A 12,702-nucleotide genomic window follows, 5' to 3' on the forward strand; every position below is an offset into this window, starting at 1 on the left:
GGTACGCCTATCAAACGTAGATTAGGTCTTTTCACATAGTCCCACATTTCTTGGAGACTTTGTTCATTCCTTTTTACCCTTTTTTCTCCAGTCTTGCCTTCCCGTTTTATTTCATTGAGTTGATCTTCGACCTCTGATATCCTTTCTTCTGCTTGGTCCATTCGGCTGTTGATACTTGTGCATGCTTCACGAAGTTCTCGTGTTGCATTTTTCAGCTCCATCAATTCACTTATATTCCTTTCTATTTTGTCCATTCTTGTTAGCATTTCATCAAATCTTTTTTCAAGGTTCTTAGTTTCTTTGCATTTGGTTAGAACATGTTCTTTAAGTTCACAGAAGTTTCTTACTACCCACCTTCTGAATTCTGATTCTGTCATTTCATCACACTCGTTCTCCATCCAACCTTGTTCCCTTGCTGGTGAGGAGTTGTGATCCCTTTTAGGAGGAGAGGTGTTCTGGTTTCGGGTATTTTCATCCTTTTTGCGCCGGTTTCTTCCCTTCCTTGAGGATTTATCCACCTGTCGACTTTGTAGTTGCTGGCTTTCAGATTGGGTCTCAAATCTTTCAGATTGACGTTCTGTTTGTTGATGATGAGGTTATTTCTGTTTCTTGGTTTTCCTTCTGACAGTCTGGCCCCCCTGCTGTAGGTCTGCTGAGGTTCACTCCAGGCCCTGCTTGCCTGGGGTTCACCTGCAGCAGCTGTTGAACAGCAAGGGTTGTTACCAGTTTTCTTCTTCTGCTATCTTTGTCCCAGATGGATACCCGCCTAGTGTCAATCTGATCTCTCTTTTATGAGGTGTCTTTTTGGATATATAGGGGTCAGGGAGCTGCTTGAGGAGACGGTCTTTTCTTTATAGGAGCTCAAATGGTGAGTTGCGAGCTCTGTTGTTGTTCATTCAGAGCTGCTGGGCAGGTACTTTTAGGTCTGCTGCAGCTGAACTCGTAAACTGCTTTTTGTTCCCAGGTGCTCTGTCCCAGGGATTTAGGGCTTTATTTATGAGTTTCCGTTATGCTGCCGCCTTCTTTTTTTTTTTTTTTTTTCCTTCAGACCTGCCCAGCCCAGCAAGGAGGCAGCCTAGTCACTGTCGGCCTATAGCAGCTTTGCTGAGCTGCTGTGGGCTGCGCCCCGCTGCCGAGTGAACTTCCCTGCAGTCCTGTTTATATGTGTGTAGTTAGAACTGCTTTGGCGATGGTGGCCCGCCTCTGTTGGGGCGGAGTCTCTGCTGTGGCGGGTTGCCTTGGCAACACCGGGCTGCCTCAGCAATGGCGGGTTGCCTTGGCAACGGCGGGCTCCCTGGTAATGGCGGACGTCCCTCCCCCACAGAGCTGGACCGTCCCGGGTTCAGCTGCGCTTGCTGTGAAACTCTCAATCCAGAGTTCCTGGTTGCTGTTCCTTTGTGGGGGTGGGGCCAGCCGAGCCTGATCGCCTGGCTCCCTGCCTCAGAGCCTTTTTTAAGTTTGTCGTCCAGTCGCCTGTTGAAGAGGCGCCAGGGTCTGTTTGTTTTCCCCTGCGGCCACTCACTGCGCTGGCTTAAACAGCGGCACTGAGGATTGTGGTGCTTTTTTTTTTTGCCCTGGAATCTACTGTCCTGGTTCTCTGCTCAGTCCCCTTTTTGAACCAGTGTATGGGCGACTTCCCGTGGCTCCAATCGCCAGCCAAAAGGGCCCCCGGACCGGTGTATTTTGTACGGAGAACCGTGGCTCTGGGGCGCCGACAAAGCAGCCGCGCGGGGCAAAGCAGCGGCGCTGGCCGGCACAGCCGCGCTGGCCGAAACAGCCGCACTGGCGACCGTGGAGCTCCTCTGCCCGGGAATTTCCTAGTCTGTGTGCAATAAAAACACGACGTCCACTCACCCTCTGCGCTTTCACTGGGAGCTGCAATCCTGAGATGTTCCTAAACGGCCATCTTGGATCTCCCAGGATTGCTTCTTTATCCTTGACCTTTGGGAGTTTTATTACTAAATGCCTTAAGGTTGTCTTCTTTGGATTAAATCTGCTTGGTGTTCTACAAGCTTCTTGTACTTGGATAGTGATATCTAAGTTTGAGAAGTTCTCTGTTATCTCTTTCAATAAACTTTCTACCCCTATCTCTTTCTCTGTCTCATCTTTATGGCCAGTAAGTATTAAATTTGCTTTTTTGAGGCTGTCTTCTAGATCCTGTAAGTGTACTTCATTTTTAAAATTCTTTTTTCATTTGTCTCCTCTGACTATATTTTCAAATCCTGTCTTCAAGCTCACTAATTCTTCTACTTGATCACTTTTTCTATTAAAGAACTGTTACATGTAAATTTTTGGTGCCACAAAAGAAGTAGACACTTGAATGTAAATTTCCTCAGCAAGGCAATTTACTTCTATAGAAGGGTGTGGCTCAAAGATTTAACAATGGCGAGTGCACAGCTGGACAAGGGAGGGGAAGGGGTTCTTATTCGTGACAGAGGTAGCTCCTACTGCTGTGTCATTCCCCTATTGGCTTGGGTTAGACCACACAGTCTAAGCTAATTCCAATTGGCTATTTTAAAGATAGCAGGGATACGAGCTGGAGTGGCGGGCTGGGTAGTTTGGCTGGAAGGACGGTTATGGGACAGGTCAGAGCCAGTGACCAGAGGTGACTCAGGTCAAATCCAGCTACCAAGGCAGGTGACCAGAGAAGGTGGCCGGGCTGAGTCAGGATGGAGCAGGGGACCAGGGGAACAGATGTGAACTACTGATTAGAACTGGTAGAAAAATGTTGATTACTGAAACTACAAGGAAGTTGAACTTTAAAGTGGAGAATTAAAGAATACGAGTGCTAAACATACTAACATACTGATTCTTTGAAGAGAAACTTGGAGTACACTATATCTGACAATTCCCCATCTTGAATTTTTTACAGTTTTTTTTTTTTTCTTTTTTTTTTTTCGAGACGGAGTTTCACTCTTGTTACCCAGGCTGGAGTGCAATGGCGCGATCTCGGCTCACTGCAACCTCCGCCTCCTGGGTTCAGGCAATTCTCGTGCCTCAGCCTCCTGAGTAGCCAGGACTACAGGCACGTACCACCATGCCCAGCTAATTTTTTGTATTTTTAGTAGAGACGGGGTTTCACCATGTTGACCGGGATGGTCTCAATCTCTTGACCTCGTGATCCACCCGCCTCGGCCTCCCAAAGTGCTAGGATTACAGGCGTGAGCCACCGCGCCCGGCAAACAGTTTTTTTTTTTTTCTCTTCAAATTTCCTTAACATGTCTTGGCTTAGTTGTTCTGCTATCCCTTTGACAGCATCCCTGATGTAATTAATAAACCACTGCTGATCATAATAGATGTAATTTATTTAAGTTACAGATTTATTAATTGTCACCTTCAAAAATATTGACTTAAATCCAGCAGCTATTTGATCTCAGACTTTAAATGTATTTGATAACTCCAGTAGTGTTTATATAAACATGGGGGTTAAAGAACCCATGTGAGGCATTTCTTTTTTTATGATTTTTTTTTTTCTTTTTCTTTTTTTATCGTGTTGATGGAATGCTAGGGTGAAAAGGAGTGGCCAGTTGGACTAGAACACAGTGCTGCTCTAATTACTTGGCAGAGTACCCAGCAATAGTTCCCTGTAATACCATCACACATTTGCTTGGGGATGAACAAGGGCAGATTGATTGGTAAGCTCTTGAAAAGACTTGGTTTCACAGCCCCTGTTAGGTCTTAAAGGAATGCCAACTTTTCCCCCTGCGTGAAAGGCACAAGGTGAAGTTAACATTGGGGGCTGGAGGCCGGATGGTCCTCGGGGGCTGACCCGCAGGGCTCTTAACCTTAGGTAACAGCAGTGAGAAAGTCTTGCATGACTTGTTGCCCCAGGCTGTGGAGTTCAGGAAGAGAGCTACCATAAAGCTGTGCCTGATCTGTGAGAGGAACACCCGAGTGGAAAGGGGAAATCTGGGCCTCTGGCCTGCCTGTTGCACAAGTGTAACAGTCACTCGTTTAGCATGCAAACAAAATATCTAATCCATTCCAGCCAACAATTTGCATTCTGATACCCTGCCTGTTTCAGTTGCTATAGTTTGTTTTAAATCTTTAACCTCTACAACAACTACTTTGGTTTTATCATTGGGTAGATAATGAGAGAAGGTTTGGTTAACAGAGAGGTTAAAAGATGGAGAAGAGGGTGCAGGAGGTGAGGAGGCAATGAAGCACATTTTAAAGGATTCTGTGGGGTCTCTCCCTGAGACTTTTGCTCCTATACCATAGAAATGGCTTAATGAAGGGGAAGAACTTTGGGAAGCAGAGATGGTAATCTGTCTGACAATGGGGAGGGGTAACTCCTTTAGTAAAATGAATATATGGTTTTAAGAAACTGCAAGTACCAGGTGGGGTGGTCCATACTTTGTCTTCAGTACTTTATAGAGCATTGGACCAGCTTTGGCAGAGAAGCTCTGTTCTAGGAGGACAAGATTTCCAGTTTATACTGGAGTCTTTGTCAAACTCTTCTGAAACTAACTTGCTCCAGTTAACAGATTTTTTTTTTGTATGAGTAAAGTTAGGAAGGATAAAGATACTTTTCTGAAGTGGAGAGTTGCCTCTGACTTGGCAAGTCTTCACAGGGTATAACAAGGCAATCATCAAATATAATAGTTTGAGGTGAAATTGACTTGGTTACATTAATAACTAGGTAGTCAGCAATAGAGTGAGGAAAGAAGGAGTAATAGAATAGATGAAAGAGAGTTAAATTTTTCTTAGCTTGAGTTTGGTAGGGTTTTCCCCTGGGACTATGGCCCATAACTCTGGAAGGTGGGGGCGCCTTCTTGACTTGGGTGTGATGGGTCCTTCCTTTTTCTGCTGTCTGGACTACAGTTTCAGTAGTTAGGAACACTAGGTAAGGTACTTCCCAGGCCAATTTGAGCTTTTCCTTCTCTCCAACTTTGACAAGGACGTCATCCCCAGGCTGTGTGCTGGAAACTCCAGGGGTGGTATCTGTGCTAAAAGACCTTTAGTTCTGAGGGAAGGGAAAGTGGAAGATAAACCAAGTATATAATTTTTGAGAAACTGATTTTTTTGTTTCAAATGCAGAGAGATTAGTAGTAGAATGTCTTTTGGGAGGAGCAGTTCAGACTCTTAACAGGGTAATAGGCCTCCCCACTTGTCCTGATGAAGGTGGGTGCCAAGGAGTACGATATTTCCATGTTATTTTTAGTACCTGGTCTAATTTCCCAATAACATATGCAGTAAAATTAGTCCTATTGTCTGAATCAATAAATACCTCACACAATCAATTGGAGGCATCTTTGGAGGCAGCTTTGGAATGGCCTTAAGCCTGGATTCCTTCCCCCATGGGGTAATTTTTTTATAGTTTGTTTATTTTCTTACATAGTAAGCAACTGTCTTTAACCCGTTTGGCCAGGGTATAAATCCTTTTGTACCCATAAACTCTGAGGACTGCATCGCAATTGGCTTGAGGCCCCCAGTAGGTCCTTTGATGCTGCTGGGACCAAATTCCTTTTAATGCCTGATCATTAAGATTTGTATAAACTCTTTTTAACTGTATATAATTTTTGTTAAAGAGCAGGTTAGTGCTTTAAAAAGGAAAAAAAAAAAAACTATTGTGCTTTTATTTTAAGGTCCAGTTCACAGAAAAACTGGATGATCTCCCTTTAACTTTAGCCAATATGTTTACACATAGAATTTCCTTTATAATTAACATTTTAAAACTTGCTTAAACCTTCAAAATAATTTTTTTTTACTTATTTTTAATGTAGGTAGAAATCCACAGTCTTATGCCACCTTACAATCCTTTTACCAAAAGTATATTTTACTTTTCTTGCACATAAACTGTTTCTTCAATAGATTTATGTTCTGGAGGCCTAATTACTTTTAAATTATACAACATTTCTTGCATAAATTCCCTTTTGTATCATTTTTCACAACTTTAACAGACAATCTTTGACATGCCTCAGCTTTATGACTTCTTGTAATCGTCCCTTTCTTTAAACAGCCAGTTAATTTATTTTAGGACAAGAATTTATCATTTAAGATTTTTTTAACATAAATTCTCCCTTTTTTTGTCTAAGATGATAACCATTATTTTTCAAAGCAAACTTTCTTCGTGTCTGTGGACTAGACTACCTAAGGCCACAAGATTAGAAGTTAGGATAATTATTAGACAGTTCTACGTCTACAAGAATTTCCCTATTAATTACTGAATATCCATTGTATCTTTTTCCCTTAATCACCCAGAAGGAACCATTTAAACCTGCTGGGTTAAGGGAATTATTAGTGGATAATGTGAAATTCTTTTTCTTTTTTTCTAACAGAATAGCCTTATACTTTAATATTTTTGAGTCAGTCAGCTACCTTTTTGCCTTTTCTTTTTTCTTTTTTTTTTTTTGGTTGTTGTTTTGGGATTTGTTTATTTATTTATTTATTTGACTTAACGATAGTTCTGACCTGGTGAGGTATGCTCACAAAAAGATTTCCTTGAAAAGTTTTGTTTTGTTTTTACTTTTTTCCATTAGCAAAGCAGTTGCTGCCACAGATTGAATGCATTTGGGCCATTCGTGGGCCACTGGGTTAAGGATTTTCAACAGGAAGGCTACAGGCTGTCAGTGGCCTCCGTGCCTTTGGGCAAGTATTTTCAAGGCTATGCCCTGTTTACGCTGACAAAAAGATGTAATGGCCGCTTAAGGAGGGCAAAGCTAGGACAGAGGCATAACTAATAGATGTTTTAACCTTTCCACCTGTTGAATTTCTGGTAATGCCAAATGAGGGAGTTTGGCCTGTCTTGCATTAGCTTTTTGTATAAGGGCTTTGTTTTTAGGGCATAAGAGTCTATCCATAGATGACAGTATCCGACTAATCCTAAAATTTTCTAAGTTCTTGTTTAGTCTCCAGCAGAGACAAGAGTATGATGCCTTTAATCCGTTTAAGTTCAATTTTCCATTTACCTTTGCTAATTAAATGACTTGTTCTAATATTTGACTAAATAAATTTGGAGACTCTGCAAACCCTTAGGGCAAGACTGTCTATTGGTATTGCTATTTTCCATTAGAGTGAGGGTTTTCTCACTCAAAGGCAAATAGGTCCTGCCTGTCCTCTGGCAACAGACAAGCCCAGAAGGCATCTTTTAAATCTATTACTGTAAACCACTGGTGAATAACAGGGTTTAAGAAACCCATCACAGAGAAAACCTTCAATTATCAAGTTTAGGTTTTCAATTAACTCTGGCTTTTAAAGGAATAGGGCACATTGCTTTCTCTTTACTACTTCTATCTCTCCCTTTTTTTCCTCTCATTGACTCTTTGTCTCTCTCTTTCTGATTTCCTGTTTTCTCTGTCAGTCTTTCTCCTGTAGGATTTTTTTTTTCTCTCTTAGAAGCTTTTTTACAGGTTTATCTTTCTAGTTCTCTCTTTTTTGTAATTTCTTGTTAATATTTGGCCAATTGTTAGTGACAAAATGAAGTTTTAACATTCCCTGCCCAAAAGGATTCTTGAGACCTAGACCAACTTATTTTCCTGCGTATTTTCTCAGTGAGCTGCATTGTTATTGTCCCACCAAGGGGTCTTGGGTGGGAAATTTTTGATATGCTCTAGGAATGTTTTGGCTAGGGAGGGGTGTTCACGTTCCTAGGCTCCCATAGCAGCTCTAAGGATCATACCTCTTTTTTCCCCTAAGAAGATAGGAAAGGGAAGTTGTGAATTTTTTTTTTACATTGCTCTAGCTCATGTTGAAGTCCTTTTAGAGAAGGGTACTCAGGCTGGTAGTGACTGGGCTCTTGGGACAGTTTCCAAGAGGCAGAGGTATAAGGAGGGAGACGATAAGGATAGGAGAAGAGTCTGGGACAGCAGCTGCTTTTTCTTGTTCTTGGTCCCTTCATTATTCTTCTAATATTTTAACATTAGGCCTAGGGGGTTATTAGGGGGAATAATATTGTTGCTAGCTTTATCCTTTTTATCCTTTACCCTCCTTGTATTTCCCATTTTGGGGGTGAGGCTCAATTTCCCTTACCAAAAATGTCTCGCCTTTTTTTTTTTTTTAACTCCCACAGACACCTTGACCAAAGAATAATTCACTGCCCCTCACAGCTTCTTTTACTTTGGTATATCCTGACCAAGGAATCACCACTCCCCCACAGCTACTCTTACCTTGGTCTGTCCCAACCACCAAGGAAACACTTTGCCGGCTCCTGGGCATTTCCTTCCTTGGTCTGTGCTCAGGTTTGCATGGTCATCGCGGTACGTGAGGATCCTTTACCCCAGGTTGCCAGCCAGTTTCTTTTCTGCATTGCTGAGAGTACGGGCTTATTCCTCTCCTCAAGTGGGTCCTGACTTCTCACTCATGAGGCCACTGTAACGAGGCAGCAGAGGCATGCCTTCTCACAAGAGAGATTCAGAGACTGCCCCTGGAGGGGAATGGGTCCCCGTATGGGACACCAATTGTTATATGTAAATTTTTTCGGTGCTGCAAAAGAAGCAGCACTTGAATATATATTTCCTCAGTAAGGCAATTTACTTCTATAGAAGGGTGCGGCTCAAAGATGGAACAATGGGGCATGCACACATGGACAAGAGTGGGGAAGGGGTTCTTATTCCTGATGCAGGTAGCCCCATTCCTCTATTGGCTAGAGACAGACCACACAGTCTAAGCTAATTCTAATTAGCTATTTTAAAGAGAGCAGGGGTACAAGGTGGAGTGACAGGGTGGGTAGTTTGGCTGGAAAGACGGTTATGGGACAGGTCAGAGCTGGTGACCAGAGGTGACTCAGGTCAAAGCAGGTGACCAAAGCAGGTGACTGTAGCAGGTGACTGTAATGAGTCAGGACAGAGCAGGGGACTGGGGGAACAGATATGAACTACTAATTAGAACTGGTAGAAAATGTTGTTTACTGAAACTGCAAGGAAGTTAAACTTTAAAATGGAGAATTAAAGAGTAAGAGAGCTGAACACTGACATACTGATTCTTTGAAGAGAAACTTGGAGTTCACTATATCCAACAGGACTATGGTGTATTCTTCAGTATGCCAGTTGGATTTTTCAACTCCAGAATTTCTGCTTGATTCTTTTTAATTATTTCAATCACTTTGTTAAATTGATGTGATAGAATTCTGGTTTCTTTTCTGTGTTATCTTGAATTTCTTTGAATTTCCTCAACTATTTTAAATTCTCTGTATGAAAAGTCACATATCTCTGTTTTCCAAGATTGGTCTCTGGTGCCTTATTTCGTTCATTTGGTGAGGTCATGTTTTCCTGGATGGTGTTGATACTAGTAGATGTTCTTCCGTGTCTGGGCATTGAAGACTTAGGTATTTACTGTAGTCTTCATTGTCTGGGCTTATTTGTACCCATCCTTCTTGGGAAGATTTTCCAGATATTTGAAAGGACGTGGGTGTTATAATCTAAGCTATATCTGCTTTAGGAGGCACCCTAAGTCCAGTAGTGCTGTGTCTTGCAAACTCATAGAGGTACTGCCTTGGTGGTCATGGACAAGATCTGGGAGAATTCTCTGGATTACCAGGCAAGGACCCTTGTTCTCTTCCTTTACTTTTTCTCAAACAAAGAGTCTCTCTCTGTGTTCTGAGCCACCTAAAGCTAGGGTGGAGTATCCCAAGCACCCCTGTGGCCATCACTACTATGACTGTGCTGGGTGAGACCTGAACCCAGCATGGCACTGGGTCTCACCAAATGCCTGCTATAATCACTTCCTGGCTACTGCCTGTATTTGCTCTAGTCCCTGGGACTCTACAGCCAGCCAGTAGCAAAGCCAGGCACATCTGTGTCCTTCCTTTCAGGGCAGTGAAGTTCCCCAGACCCTGGGTGGGTCTAGAGCTGCCATCTGGGAGTCAGGGACTAGAGTCAAAACCTTAGACATCTACCTGGCATTCTGTTTCACTGCAGTTTAGCTAGCACTCAAACCACAAGATGCAGTCCTTCCCACTTTTCTCTCACCTTTCCAAAGGCAAAGATCCTGACTCCATAGACACCACCACTCCAGGTCACAAAGAGTACTACTACCAGAATACTGCTGATGTCCCTTAAGTGACAAGGTCTCTTAAGTCAGCTTGTGATGGATGCTGCCTATTCTGGGACTCACCCTTTAAGGCAGTGGGCTCCTCTTTGGCCCAGGGAAGGTCCAGAAATGCCATCCAAGAGTGAAATCCTGGAATCAGGGACCCCAAGAGCCTGCTTGGTGCTCTATCCTCTTACGGCTGTGCTGGTACCTAACATGAAAGAGAAAGTCCCCTTTACTTTTGCCTCTGCTTTTCTTAAGCAGAAGGAGTTTTTCCCATAGCCACCACAGCTGATAATTTGCTGAGTCTCACCTGAAGCCAGCAAGTCTCAGAGGCTCACCCAAGGCCCTTGATCCTTGATGTTGTACCTGGGTATCACTGCTGGTTATTCAGGGTCCAGGTGATGAATGCTGCCAGTTCTGGGTCCTTTCCTTCAAGGCAGCAGGTTTCCTTCTGGCTGTGAGTATGTCTAGAAATGACAGCTGGGGACTAGGACCGGGAATGGGGACCTTATGACTCTGACCGGTGTCCTGTTTTGCTGTGGTTGAGCTGATATCCTCCTCAAGCAAAAAGAAGTCTTTTTTGGAGCCTCAAGATGTGCAGCATGTAGTTATGTGAGGGCGGTGCCAGCACGCCTTTGGCTATCCCATGTGGTGTCTCAATATGTCATATGCCCACCCAGTCCATTGTCTCTGGGTCTAGTTCAGCTCTGGGACTCACCTAAGGGTTGCAGTCCTTATGTCCTACAGTGCCTTTCAAATTTACTTTGAGACAGAGGGCACTGTAACCCTCAGTAGCAAGGCTTGCAGAGGCTCAAATTTGGACCAATGGAATGGGCATTTCCCCTCTGGCTTGGGCTAATTTAAATGATCCCTCTGTAGGTGGGTGTCAGCCGAGTTTAGTCTGGTTTTCCTTTCTGCTCTAACAGGATAGCACTGAATTCAGTGCCTCACAACTGCTGTGTTCTCCCTCCCTCAGTGCCCAGAGATATTCTCTGCCACACTCTGCCACTTCTGAGGTGTAGGGGAGGGGTGGCGACCGTGATTCAGGACTCTTATTTTTTTTTTAAAAAATCTCTTCTGTCTCTCTTTCAGAGATGTGAAGTTAAAACCAGATACTATTATTCTCACCTGATTTTTGGTTCTTATGAAGGTGGTTTTTTTGTTTTTTGTTTTTTGTTTTTTTCTGTGTAGATAGTTGTTAACTTGTGTTGGGGGATGATCAGTGGAGTCTTCTATTTTGCTATTTGGTTCTGCCTCCCTAATTCAAATATGTGGTTAACTTTATGAGGCTTCTATGAACATTTGAAAAGAATGTGTACTGTTTATAGCAGAGGTCCTCATCCCTGGGTCATGGACCAGTACAGATCAGTGGCCCCTTAGGATCCAGGCCACACAGCAGGAGGTGAGCGGCAGGCTAGCAAGTGAAGCTTTGTATGTATTTACAGCCATTCCCCATAACTCACATTACCACCTGAGCTCCCCCTCTTTTCAGATCGGTGGCAGCATTAGTTTCTCATTGGAGAGTGAACCCTATTGTGAACTGTGCATGCAAGGGATCTAGGTTGTGTGCTTCTTATGAGAATCTTATGCCTGATGATCTGTCACTGTCTCCCACCATCCAAAGATGGGACTGTCTAGATGCAGGAAAACAAGGTAAGGGCTCCCACTGATTCTACATTATGGTGAGTTGTATAATTATTTAATTATGTATTACAATGTAATAATAATAAAGTGCACAATAAATATAATGCACTTGAATTATCCCAAAACCATCCCCCTCCCCAGTCCATGGAAAAATTGTCTTCCACAAAACCAGTCCCTGGTGCCAAAAAGGATTGGGACCACTGCTTGATAGCATAAGAAGTTGTACACCTGAGTATGAAATAAAATTTATAAATCATATTATTCAGATTATGCCTTTTTTGACTACTTGATTTAATTTTTTACTGCTATGTAGTTTGACATGTAAGCATCCTCTTACCCCATAGAACTTTATGGTGATATGAATATTTTATCCTTTTCAATTCTAATTGATCATTTTTACCTTGAATTATCTGTTTGCTGTTAACATTACCATTGCTACTTCATTTTGTTTGTATTTCTTAAACATGCATTTTCTTATCTCTTTATTTTCTATATTGTTAAGACTTTTTGTTTGAGGTGTTTTGTTTTGAACAATAACTTAGTGATGTTTTCTTTCATCCCAATCTGATGATGTTTGTCTCCTTTTAGAGAAATTTAACACATTCACATTTGTTGTGGTATTTGTATTTTATTTTGTCCCTATTGCTTTTTGCAGAGTTGGGGTGAGCTGGGGGGAAGTAAGGTTTTCTTTTTTTTTCTTTTCTGTCTTGCTGTATTGATCAATTTTTTTTATTTGTCTCCCTTCCTGCTAGAGATTGAGAAGTTCTACTCCTCAGTTTCCCCTACCCCGTAAAATCATACATGGGTGTAAAATTTCTGAGGCAAAACTTTTAAAATTCACAGTTGCCACATAGGTGCCAGAATTTAGCTATGTGTAGAAAGCTATAGTCTATGATCTTTTTCTCTTAGTTTTCTGTAAATGTTACCTCGCAATATTCTGACATTTAGGGTTGATGATAATCACATTCTCTTTTGAAGATAACTTTTTTTTTGACACAGAAACTCTAAAGGTTTTCTCTTTATTTTTGGAAAAATTTTTTCAATGCCCAACTCTTTGTCTTATATTTTCCCCTTAAGCTTTGGAAA

The 12,702-nt window shown here is 42.3% G+C and overlaps 1 protein-coding gene across 2 annotated transcripts in view; it reads left to right on the forward strand.

The window, feature by feature from the left end:
- TMEM267 (transmembrane protein 267) overlaps positions 1-12,702 on the forward strand; it is a 53,464-nt gene that overhangs the window by 22,448 nt on the left and 18,314 nt on the right. Inside the window, exon 1 of one of the 2 annotated variants that reach the window (XM_032281372.1) lies at positions 11,183-11,625. The exons of the other annotated variant lie outside the window; for it this stretch is intronic. The gene's annotated coding sequence lies outside the window, so the exon portion shown is untranslated. Of the gene's footprint in view, positions 1-11,182; positions 11,626-12,702 lie in introns of those variants that run through there. 2 annotated transcript variants of the gene reach the window in all.

Source organism: Sapajus apella, unplaced genomic scaffold, assembly GCF_009761245.1.
Source record: "Sapajus apella isolate SASKATOON/1434 unplaced genomic scaffold, GSC_monkey_1.0 scaffold1, whole genome shotgun sequence".
Taxonomy (NCBI): Eukaryota; Metazoa; Chordata; class Mammalia; order Primates; family Cebidae; genus Sapajus; species Sapajus apella.